The sequence below is a fragment of the Meriones unguiculatus genome, chromosome 11 (assembly GCF_030254825.1).
Source record: "Meriones unguiculatus strain TT.TT164.6M chromosome 11, Bangor_MerUng_6.1, whole genome shotgun sequence".
NCBI lineage: Eukaryota > Metazoa > Chordata > Mammalia > Rodentia > Muridae > Meriones > Meriones unguiculatus.
This window is the reverse complement of record NC_083359.1, coordinates 63,943,138-63,955,609: the sequence shown is the minus strand read 5'-3', so window position 1 is coordinate 63,955,609 and position 12,472 is coordinate 63,943,138. Positions and strand designations below refer to the sequence as shown.

At 36.7% G+C, this 12,472-nt stretch overlaps 1 pseudogene; it reads right to left on the bottom strand.

The window, feature by feature from the left end:
* Positions 1-5,065: 5,065 nt before the first annotated feature.
* LOC110565856 (small ribosomal subunit protein eS8-like) overlaps positions 5,066-12,472 on the bottom strand; it is a 173,577-nt pseudogene continuing 166,170 nt past the window's right edge.

Sequence of the window (12,472 nt, the reverse complement as noted above, 5' to 3'; positions counted from 1 at the left end):
TATTGGTAATACTGAAAGTATAGTTCATAGTAGTAATCAGGGAAACTTATTTAATTACATTCTTTTGGTCTTTATAATACCTGAATATGTGTCGTTGATTTATTTTATTTATTTTTGTGTGCTTCTGGCTGTGTGGTATGTGAATGTGTGTCTGTTTTCATGTCTAAAGGACAAGGTGGCCTAGTGTGTTCTGCCTGATCCCTTGAAACATTATCTCATTGACTCTGGAACTAAGCTGGTAACCAGCAAGCCCCAGGTATTCTCCTGTCTCTGCCTCTCAAAGTATCATAGTATTACATTAATGGAGTTGTGCGCAAATGTGCCTGGCTTTTTACGTGGGCTCTGGAGATTTAAGGTGCTGTCCTTGTGTTTATATAGCAGGTGTTTTTTGAGCTATATTCCCACTCTAGTACCTGAGTTTTAGAAGTACATTGCTAAAAATATTTCTATAGACCTGTATTCCCATTGAGTGTATGAAAATGAAGCGCAGTGAGGTTAAATATGTCCCCTCATGCCATCCAGAATTCTAAATAAGGAATTTCACATTCTGGTATATTGATTGTACATATTATTAATACCTCTTGCCTACTGGTTCTGTTTAACTGCCTGGGTTATTCCTGTCTGTAGTTTTTGAGCTGTTTATTAGTTTCTAAGACACACTGGTGAAGATAATTTTTAGAGCCCAGATATGTTTCCTATGAACTGTGATCAGTTAAGAGAAGACATACAAATGATAATTAAAGTAATTATAGTCTTTTAAAAAGTTATTTTTAGGGGGCTGGTGATATGGCTCAGCGGTTAAGAGCACTGTCTGCTCTTCCAATGGTCCTGAGTTCAATTCCCAGCAACCACATGGTGGGTCACAACCATCTATACTCTCTACTGCCCTCTTCTGGCAGGCATATGCACATGCAGATAGAGCACTCATACACATAAAATAAATAAAAAGCTCTGGAAAATTATTTTTAATTTCTATTGAAAATACTATTCTATCATACACTACATATCAGTTTCCCATTCTTCTATTCTTCTCAGGTTCCTGTAGATCCACTACCCCTCATTTTCTTCTTCAGAAAAGAACAGGCAACTTTCAGAGTCCCTTTGTGGTTGGCTCTTGTCCTGCTCCCCTCATATCATGTCTGGACAAGACTGACTCACCCCAGCATACAGCTGAGCTTTTTTTTTTATCTTAGTTTAAAACAAATTATTTGTCTTTTATTATTTATTTGTTTCTTTGTTTTTAACTTAGTTAGAATAATCTTATTTTTTAAAGGTAAAATTAATAGTCAAAAATTGGTAAATAACTTTGCAAGTCAATGGTTTCAAATAGTCTTCATGGAGATACATTACTATTTACAATTGGATATTTTGTCTGAGAAAAACACAGTAAAGTTAAATATTTTAAGGTGTAAAAAGAAAAAAAACATTCTTTAAGTATGTTTTATTCAAAAAGGTAGTGAATTTGTTGATAATTTAAAATTTTCCTTTGAAGACAACCCTTAGCTATGTTGATCACAGAATATCAATATAAACAATGCTAGGGTTAGTAAGTTTGTTTTCAACATATTTTAACTCCAGTCTTATAATAGATTCTGAGAAAGACATAATCTCTAGTCTTATCTATATTAACATTGCATATATAGGGCATATGGTATATATTCATAGTTCTTCAGTGTCATTACATATACTTTGAGATGCCAAGTAACTTACAGATTTTTTTTTTTAAATTTGCCATGGCATATGACTAAAATAAAAGTGTATTGAATACAACCACAGAGAAAACTAGTTCCTGACATTTCTAGTTTATGAAATAAAAATGGAATAGAGAAGAGCAGAGACCCATACTGTTTGTTAAATACCACAGTCAGGAAGAACTTATATCACTACTGTATACAAAATTTACAGAGATATTCACTGCCAGGCTTCTGTAATGCAAGGTCAGCATCTGTAATACCATGGGAATGAATACATCCTCAAACTTTACATTCTAGGCACCATATGTGGCCCACCCTGGTGACATGTGCAGGGACTAGGAAATACGTGTTTTCCCACTAAGCAGCTTTTCTCTTGTGGCAGTGTGTCAGTATGAAAACGAGAGCATAAATCTGGAGAACTTGCTGTCATTGTTTCTTCCAGCAGCTTAAGAAATCTTCAAAGAAGCATGTATCAGTTAGAGTTTCAAGGTTCTCCACAGGAAACATAAATTAATATTAATATAAGAGGAGATTATGATTATTAGCTCACGGGGTTACAGAGGAAAATACATTTCAGTATATGCTGTCCATAAGCTGGAGAATCAGGAAAGTTAACGGTGTATAATTCCGCTCACGTCTAGAGGGCTCAAACCAGTGACAAGAACCTGGGTACATGATTAAACCTGTGAGCAGAGGTTCAGCTACTGAGCTCCAGGGTGGTCCGGCAGGAGAGAAGAATGCTGCAGCTCATAAAGAGAACAAACATCCCATTCTTTTCCTCTTCCTTCTCTGTGGTTCTTTATTCAGATTCTGGCCTTCTCTAAAATACTTTCTCAAATGATCCAGAGATAATGTTTATATCTGTCTAAACTAACCATCACAAAGGTCATATTCTTATTCTCAGGGCCTGCAGCAATGACCAGCAAAAGAAAATAATGCTCTATATAAACATACAGTGACAGACAGAAAGACACACACACACACACATACGTGTGCAGACACACGAAGAGAGAAAGACAGGCAGAGACACACAAAGTGAGAGACGGTGAAGAAAAATTACCTTATAAAGTTGGGGGCAAAAGAATATGAATGAGAGAATGAAATTAGATTATGGATGAATTGATGTTTTCCTTTTCCTGTTATCAAAAAGTAACATTTTGTGTAAGTGAAACTGTATGTTTTACTTGATTTCAAAAATCCTGGTAGGAAAGAAACCAAATTTTTGGACATTATTTTACAACTAGAAGAATTGAAACCTAGTACGAGGTAGTCATTCATTTTTTAGACTCTGTAATTATTAATTTAAGTACTTTGTCTGCTTTTCTTATGTAATTATATTTTATGAGCAATCACAGTAATATCTTTTATGTACTTATAAAGTAATCAAATTTGTGTTTCAGATTTTCTTTTACCCTTTACCATGCTTTATTGCTAAGTATTTAGATAATAATATCCTACATCATAAATAAGTTTCCTCATCAAAAAATGATTCAATAATATTCAGTTTCTTTTATATAATTTCACTTAGAATTTCTTCTGAAAGTAAACTGCTTCAATCACTTGTAAATACTATTTTTCTTTAATGACAGTATGTCACTATGTGGCCTTGGCTGTCCCAGTGTGTAGTCTAGGCTGACCTCAAATGTAAAGAGCTCAGACTGCCTCTGTCTCTCATGTGCTGAAATAACAGGCATGTGCCACCATACTTAACAAAAATATTTAAATTTTCATAGACTCTAATTTGGTTCTGAAAAGATGGCCCAGGGTTTATGAGCACTGGCTACTCTTCCTGAGGACCTGGGTTTGATTCCTATCATGCACAATGCAGCCTATAGCCATCTGTAACTCTAGTTCTTGGGAACCAGTGACACTCTCTTCTGGTCCCCGAGCTTACAGCATGCATGTGACGCACACACATAAAGGCAGGCAAAACTCTTGATTACATAAAACCTATTTTTAAAAAAGACCAATTTCACTTATTCAGTGATGAGTAAAAAAAAAATAGGTACAATTTACACAACAGTTACATTAGCTCTCCTTTTCTAATATCAGCTTCTTTCAGTGTTCTATATAATTCACAAATACACTAAATTGGAAGACACTTGGCAGGATCCTTGGTGCCCTATTCAAAGCTGCTCCATCTTTTTTATGTAGAAGTGAGGCCCCTGCCTACTTTATTTTACAACATCCCCGTGCCTCATCTTTCCCTTGGTTACTGTTTGACATAGACTTTCGTTTGTTTCTCTTAGAGATGTATTTTAGTGATCTGATATTAGGCTTATAGAAAAAACATAATTCCAATAGACCTATTTATTATGTTATGGTAAGCAAAACACATAGGTCTCATTAAATACCCAGTTTACATAATCTGTTTGACTGTTTAAAGTTAGAATGACTAAATGTTTGTTTCACTCAAATTCAGGTGTTGAGGTGTAATTCCCTAGAGCCCTGGTCTCTAGGGACATCTGGACATCTGGAAGATGGCTGCCTGATGAGGGGAGAGTTCTCAGGAATGACTTTAATGTTTCTATTAATGTAGGTAGTAGTGATATTAAATGGTGTTTTTTATAGTAATGTTTCCATTGTTGTGATAAAATGTCATGACCAAAAGCAACTTGTGAGGAATGTATCTATTTCAGCTTACAGGTCCACATCACAGTTCAGCATCAAAAATGGTCAGGGTAGGAATTCAGAGAAGGAAACTGGAGGAAGGAAATGAATCAAGACCATCCAGGAACATTTCTTTCCCGTTCCTTACTATTTATTTATTTGTTTGTTTGTTTACTTACTTATTTAGGTCATTTTAGTCTTTCATTTATTCATTTATTGAATCACTTTACAGCCTGATCCCAGCCTCTTCCTTTTTCTCTTCCCAGTCCCACCCTTATATTCCCCCTATCTTCAGAGAAAGGGAGGTCCCCAAGGGGTACCAAACCACCCTAACACCTCAAGCCTCAGCAGGACTTGGTGTATCCTCTCCCACTGAGGCCAGACAAGGCAGTCCAGCTAGGGGAAAGCTATCCAAAGGCAGGCAACAGAGTCAGAGACAGACCCTACTCCCATTGTTAGGGGACCAACACGACGAGCAAAGTGCACATCTGCTACATATGTGTAGGGTGTCTAGGTCCAGTCCATGCTTGCTCTGTGGTTGGCGGTTCAATCTCTGTGAGCACTCATGGGCCCAACTTAGTTTACCCTGTAGGTCCTCTTGTGGTGTCGACATCTATGGCTGGAGGAACATTTTTTAATGGCTCGTGGCTTGATCAGGCTACAATCTTATAGACCCAGCACTTCCTGTCTAGTAATGGTACTTTCCACAGTAAGCTGGGCCCTCCCACATCAATCCTTAATTAACACAAAACTCAACAGACCTAACCGGAAGCCAGTCTTATGGAAGATTTTTGTCGATTAAGATTCTTCCGATTGTAGGAGCCAGTGGGGTCAATTATACCACAAGAAAACTCAAACCTGAGTCCATAGGGGCTCACAAAGCCTGAACCGCCCACTAGGAAGCCTGCATGGGACTGACCTAGCCCCTCCACACATAAGCTACAGTTGTGTAGCTTGATCTTGTGGGATTCGTAACTATGGGAACAGGAGCTGTCTCTGACTTCGTTGTTTCCTTTGGGATCCTTTCCCCCTACTGCGTCGCCTTGTCTACCCTCAACAGCAGAGGACGCGCCTAGTTTTACTGCAGGTTGGTAAGCCATGGCTGTTTGATACCCATTGAGTCTGGTCCTTTTCTGAAGAAAAATGAAGGAAGAGTCGATGGGGAAGGGGAGGACGGTGGGGACTAGAAGGAAAAGAGGGAGAGGAAACTGCAGTCAGGTTGTAAAATAAATAAAATTAAAATTAAAAAAATTCTCTCTTTCAAGATATATGCGGGTTTGTGTCAAGTTGACAAAAATCAACCAGAACCCCCCTTCTGCCATATTGAGGACACAGAGAATTGAGGACAATCTCTGAACAGAAGTGGGCTCCGTCACAGATGGGAGCTGATCACATCACCTTAGCCTTTCAGCATTTCTACAATGTGAGGAATCTGTTTCTAGGTTTTTGCAGGCCGTTGGTCTGTAGCAATCCATGTAAGCAGTCCATGTGAACTAAGACTGGGACATTTCATACTGAATCTCTTAGCAATAACGTGAAATTGTTCTTCTACTAAACGTCTATACACTGTAGGGAATTTAATTGCTGTTATCTCCTCTAGTAATTTATTCACCAGTGGGACAAATTCTCCTAAGAGTATTGATTGAAAGCCTGTCTATTTTCTTAGCTGGAATCTTGTAAGTAAAATGTGCTTGCTGAGTGTTTTAGGGAAAGACCAATAGGACTGCCATTTTCAAAAGCAGTTGGTAAAGGAAGTGATTTTATGAGCTCTTAATTATGGACTACCTGCTTTCTTGTGTGAGTAATACTTTACGATTGAGGAGCTGAAGTGAAAGTAAGAAAAATTGCAGAATATATAAATTATCTTGAAAACATCTTTCTACATACAGAAAACAATGTGTGGGTAAAGGGAATCCAGGAGGAATTAGAGGAGGAGAAACTGTAATCAGAATATTTTATATCAAAAATATACATTTTCAATAACAGAAAATTAGATACAACTTTTCTGTGATATTTAGAAAAAAATTTAAAGTGATTTACTTTTGTGTTTCACACAGATGTGCACATACCTAAGTGCTATGTTATTACATGTTAGAGTCCTATAAATCCACATAGGTAGCAGAAAAAAAAAACACCACTTAAGGCAACATACAGATGGATAAACAGATAAATATTTACAAGACGTTTAAATTTCAAATAACATAAATATAATTATATGGTTAAGAAATATAAACTAGGAAGCAACTTATCCTAATCAGCATGTTAAGCAGCAAAATCAGACCCCATGAGTTATTATTAAATTAAAAATAAAAAAGAAGATGGCACACGGTTGGGGCACAAGGGAGGTTTAGTGGAGAAATTAAGAAGTACTTATATGATAGAAATACATAATCAGGAGAGAAATAAGAAGAAATAATCAAAGAGAAATAACAAAAATATTATACTAAAAATATATAGCCCACAGTAAGAAGCTGCCGAAAGTATAATATGGATGCTATCTGTGGGAGAGGGATATTTAAGGAAGCAGGGTTCCCTGAAGGATGGAACAATTAAAAAGCAGGTTGAATCGCACCTGAAAGGATAAGGGCACATAATATATCAAAGGAAAGAAGTAGAAACATAACGTCTTTAGCTTCAGTAATTGGGTTAGAGTGCTGGATCTAACCTCTAGCAACACGAAGCTAGCCATGCAGCTAGAGCAGGCAATTGGCATAGGATAGAGAGGTGTGCTTGTGACGTACTCTGATCTTGTAGAGTTTCGTTTGAATTCAAATGTCATTCCAAGATTCGTTCCATGCACAGTTCTTCACAGATGGCACCCTGCCAACACCAAGCCCAGCCAGATAGCACAACGCTATTTCAAGATTTTCCTCTGAAGCGTCTGTCTGTTGCTCACTGCCCAACTCTTACATTCATCTTGACATTGCTCTGTGCTGTGTGTGTCATACATTATTTACAGTAGTCACTCTTGTACTGTTTAGAGTCTTTCACATATCTGTGTCCTTTCTACATGTGATGGAAAGAAAAAAAGCATTATGGCACTTGGCGTATAGCTTTCTAATTAATTTACTCCATAAGAGGAGAATTTGTTTCCCAGGCAGACAAATAATATTCTGTCTCATTTATCTTTTTCTAACTATGCATAACCAGATGAAAAAGACAATTTTAGATCCATATTCAGTCTTTATTTTTTGCATTTACTTTTAAAGGCAAAAATAGAACATAGAATCATTTAAAATTTCTTCGTTATTTTACTGAAAGATTGTTTTTCATACAATATTTTTTGATTATGGTTTTTCTTCCCTCATCTCCTCTGAGACTCCCAAAATTTTCTCTCTGACTAGAATCTACACACTTACTATCTTTTGTCAGGAAAAAACAAACAAAAATGTAATTAGTCTTTAGCATATAAAGAATAATAATAAAATGAAATGAAATAAAAACAAACATATTGGAATAGGACGAAACAAACAGAAGAAAAGGAGCCAAAGAAAAAGCAAAAAAAAATATACATAGAGACACAGAGACACATATGTTCCTACACACACCCAGGAATCTTCTAAAACCAAAAAGTCAGAAGCCACAATATATATGTTAAAATTATATATATATATATTATATATGTGTGTATGAAATATTTTTTGCTAGCTATAAGAGTGTGTCATTTAACTTCAGAATTTCTCTGTTTAGTTTTTTCATATAATCTGTCTATTGGAAAGAGTTGGGTTTTGAAATCAGCCTATATCTTCATGTAGGGGTTAAACTGTAGTTTTTGTTACAGTAAGGTTAATTTTATGGACTTGGTTGTCTTAGTGTTTGGTGTGTACATGTTAACAACTACAGTATTCTTAGTGGAATTTTTTCTTTGATAAGCATGTAGTGTCCTTTCCTATCTCTTCTGATTACATTTGATTTGAGGATTTTGTCAGGTATTAAAATAGCAACACTAATTTGCTTCTAGAGACCATTTGTTTAGAATGCCTTTTCCAAACTTTATTCCTGAGATTATCTCTATTCCTATTAAAGTGTGTTTCTTGGATGCAGCTGAAGGATGTATCCTGTCTGGGAATCCAGGTAGTTTAGTCTGTGTCTTTTTAATGGGGGAATTGAAACCATAGATGTTGATAGTTATCAATGAGCAATGATTGTTGATTCCCATTGTTCTATTGTGGCGGTGTGAGTACCCCTACTTTTAATTTGCTTGTCTCGGATTATTCCTTGTATTTTCTTGGGTTTAAATAGCTTCTTCAGGTTGAATTTTTTCTCCTAGGTTATTTTATAGCATTATCTTTAGTAGATATATACTGCTTAAATTTCTTTTTATCATTGACTGCCTTTCTCCATCTATTGTGATTAAAAGTTTGCTGAATATAGTATCTGGACATATATATGTGTGTGTGTGTGTGTGTGTGTGTGTGTGTGTGTGTGTGTGTGTTTGTGTGTGTGTGTATTCTAAATATATTTAGGGAACTTTTCTTCTATGATTTTGACCTGGGTTCTTTTTCTTGTGCTGTTACTAATACTCTTAGATAGGTCTTTTTGTAGTGTCTCCGATTTCCTGGATGTTTTAAAAAAAATTAAATTTTTATCTATTTTTTTTAGTTTCTTTATTTTTTATTTTTATTATTAGTTACATTTTATTAACTCTGTATCTCAGCTATATCCCGCTCCCTCATTCCCTCCCAACCCACCCTCCCTCCCTCATCTCCTCCCTGCTCTTTTCCAAGTTCACTGCTTAGGGAGGACCTGCTCCCCTTTCATCTGACCCTGTGTTTTCAGGTATCTTCAGGACTGTATGCAAAGTCCTCCTCTGTGGCTTAGCAGGACTGCTCCTCCCTTGGGGGAGTGAAGAGGTCAAAGAGCCTGCCATTGAGTTCCTGTCAGAAATAGTCCCTGTTCCCCTTACCATGGGAAACCAATTGGTTATTGAGCTACCACAGGCTACATCCAAGCAGAAGTTCTAGGTTATATCCATACATGGTCCTTGGTTGGAGTGTCAGTCTCCGAAAAGACCCCTGTGTCCAGATATAGTTGGTCCTTGTGGAGCTCCTATCCTTTCCATGTCATACTAACTCCCCCTTCCTTCATATGAATCCCTGCACTTTGCTGAAGGTTTGGTTACGAGTCTTAGTATCTGCTTTGATACACTGCTAGGTAGTCTTTCAGAGGCCCTCTGTGGTAGGCTCCTGTCCTGTTACTTGTTTTCTCCTACATCCAATGCATATCCCATTTGTCTTCCTAAATGAGGATTGATCATTTTACCCTGGGTCCTCTTTCTTGTTTATCTTCTTTAGGTGTATAGATTTCATTATGTTTATCATATCTTATAGGTTTATATAAGTGAGTATATACCATGTGTGTCTTTCTCCTTCTGGAATACCACACTCAGAATGATCTTTTCTAGATCTCACTATTTGCCTGCAAATTTCATGATTTGCTCGTTGTGAATTATTCATGACCTATTTTATTCCTGGCTTTAGTGGCTATATATTACTGTGGCTGTTACTGATTGTGATTTTACTTGGATGTCTAGGCATCTGGGTATGGGATGATTGTAATTCTAGTTACTAATATCTGGTCTTGTGTTGTTAGGTAGGTGGTTCCTTGTTTTGTTGCCCTTCCTGTTTCAAAGGTGAGAATGGAGTTGTGTGTAGCCTGGTAGAAAATGATTCTGGGATCCGGTCATGTGTGGCCAGTGGGGATTACAGGGGTAATGAGTTTCTAATGTATTAGAAGCAGATACTAAGGAATGGGGAGGGGAGATGGAAGAGGGTGTGCTCTGAAAGGCTTCAGAGGAAGGAACAAAAATGGATGTGCCACAGGAATTTGCATAGGGCCCTTGGAATGGAGGCAGAGAGGAGGAAGAGCTAAATGCTGCGGGTTTGCCACAAAGCTGGGGATAAGACTGAGATATTGGAATTGGAGAAGACAGAGAGTGAAGACTGTCTATCTGATTCTCAGGCTACTGTATTTTCCAGAGAGATGATGCCTGAGACAAAGAAATCACCATTTAGTTGAGGAAGGCTGATTCCCTGGCTGGCCCAGTGAGTGCCTATGTGTTGTTTTATATTTTAATAGTAGCCTAGTGTTTAATTTTCCATGCTCTCATCTGTTGCTACTCCAAATTATATGGCTGAGAAGACCACTTTTCTTATAAAAGCTCATGCTCCAAGTCATTTCCTAAGCCAGCATATCTCTTCAAATAGTTTTCTCAGCCATCTTTCTTCTGGTGCCAGTAGCACCTTTCTACTGGTACCAGTAGCACCTCCAAACATTAATACTTTTTTTTTCTTTACCTGATGAGTTGTGAACAAAAGTTGTCCAACACTCCAGTCACTCCATTCTACTGATGCTGTGACAAATTCTCAATGTGTCCTTTCCTCTGACCCATTCTCCTCTGAAGTTTACTCACTTATCCAGCCTCAGTGCAGGCTCACATTTATCTTCATGGAATCAAGCACCCCAGCCTGAGGTGAACACTGCCTCTCCTGAACTCCTGCAAAATTTATCATCTGAATAATTCATCTGGCAATGAATCATGGTCTGCTCTCTGACATCTCTTTTATAATTGTCTGGTGCTGTTATTTAAGCATTCCCCCGCCCCTCTGTTTGCATGCTTATACATTTGCTTTCCTTTAGAATACCAATTGAATTTCATATTCTAACAGTTCTTAGATATTAGCTTGGGGATAGCTTGAGATTGAGTAAATATTTATTTATTTGACTTATTTAGAACTGTATTACATTTGTATATTCTTTTTATATTACTTGAGGATTATGACTATGTCATTCAAATCCCTTCCAGAGCTATTTCTGATGGGTACATTTCATCCATATTTGTTCTAGTTCTGATGAGTTATTAAGAACATTAAGCATAGCAAAATTTCTTTGTGTTATTAGATCATAGAGAAAAAATAATATAGAAGATTATGTAATTAATATTTTGAATAAAATTCATTTGAAAAGTATAGAAACTTAGATATATTAATGATTTGCAAAACTAGATTCTAATATCTGAGAATTCACATTTGCATCATCAGTTAGTAGAATTCAGGTTCTGTAATATGGATAACAAACAGATATCTGATCCAGTTTTTCCATATTATGCCACAAATGATTAATCATGTAGTGCAGTAGACATAGCATTTCTTAAATCTAGCATGATCATTAATTTAGGTTAAAGATTGATAAATGGGGTGGATGGCAATACAGTTAAGAGGTTTCATACTGGTTATATACCAAAGAGCTTATAAATGATTCAGTACTGGCCTGGATGGAGGGGTTTGTAAAAATTCTTTATAGGCATCCTTCATAGCATGTGCACTCCTCAATATTTATTCATTGAATAAGACATCTGTAAGCCAGTGATTGCCCAGAGCAAGGAGACACTGAAAATATTTGTTAAATTAGTGGCACCTGATATGAAGTTTTATAGAAAAAGAATAAAGCTAAAGATAAAGCTAGAAAACTCCCTGATTCCCTATTCACCAGTCTGAAGATACCTGAAATAAGTCTGCAGATAGGAGGAGTGATAGGGGTGCATAAATACACTTTTAGTTGTCTAAAGTTCTATTACCTGCACTTTAATTATTAAACACATTTTTTGTTTCATTTTGCTCAAATTTGAATTTACTTATGTGACATTCACTAAAGCATTGAGGAAACTAACAATGGAGCCAACCGGAGATGAACAGTGCTGTGGGTTATTAATCTTTAATAAAGTAATGCTTTGGAGGCCTGTGCTAGCTGCTCTCAGATACTTGAAAAATTACCACAGGTAAGGAGGATTACATTTGTGAGTGTTTGTGTGTGTGTGTGTTTGTATGTGTGTTTTAGTCCTGAAATACAATGCAAGAATCAACATATTGAAGTTCAATAGAGACGGAGTTCGAGTAATGTAAGGAAAAAATATATATTCATAGGTAATGAGATGATTTAGCCAATGCTACTTCTTGGGTAAACTAAAGAATATCATCTGGGGGAACCCATTAAAGCAAAACAAAGCAAAACAAACCTTTATATTAAATAATTCCTTAGATCCTTTTCATACTTGTGACTTGAGAGCAGAGAGTAGTGTCTGTGTGTGTGTGTGTGTGTGTGTGTGTGCACGCATATGCACATCTGTGCAGGAAGTATGTATGTGCTTTTTTTTTTTTAATGTATGCTAA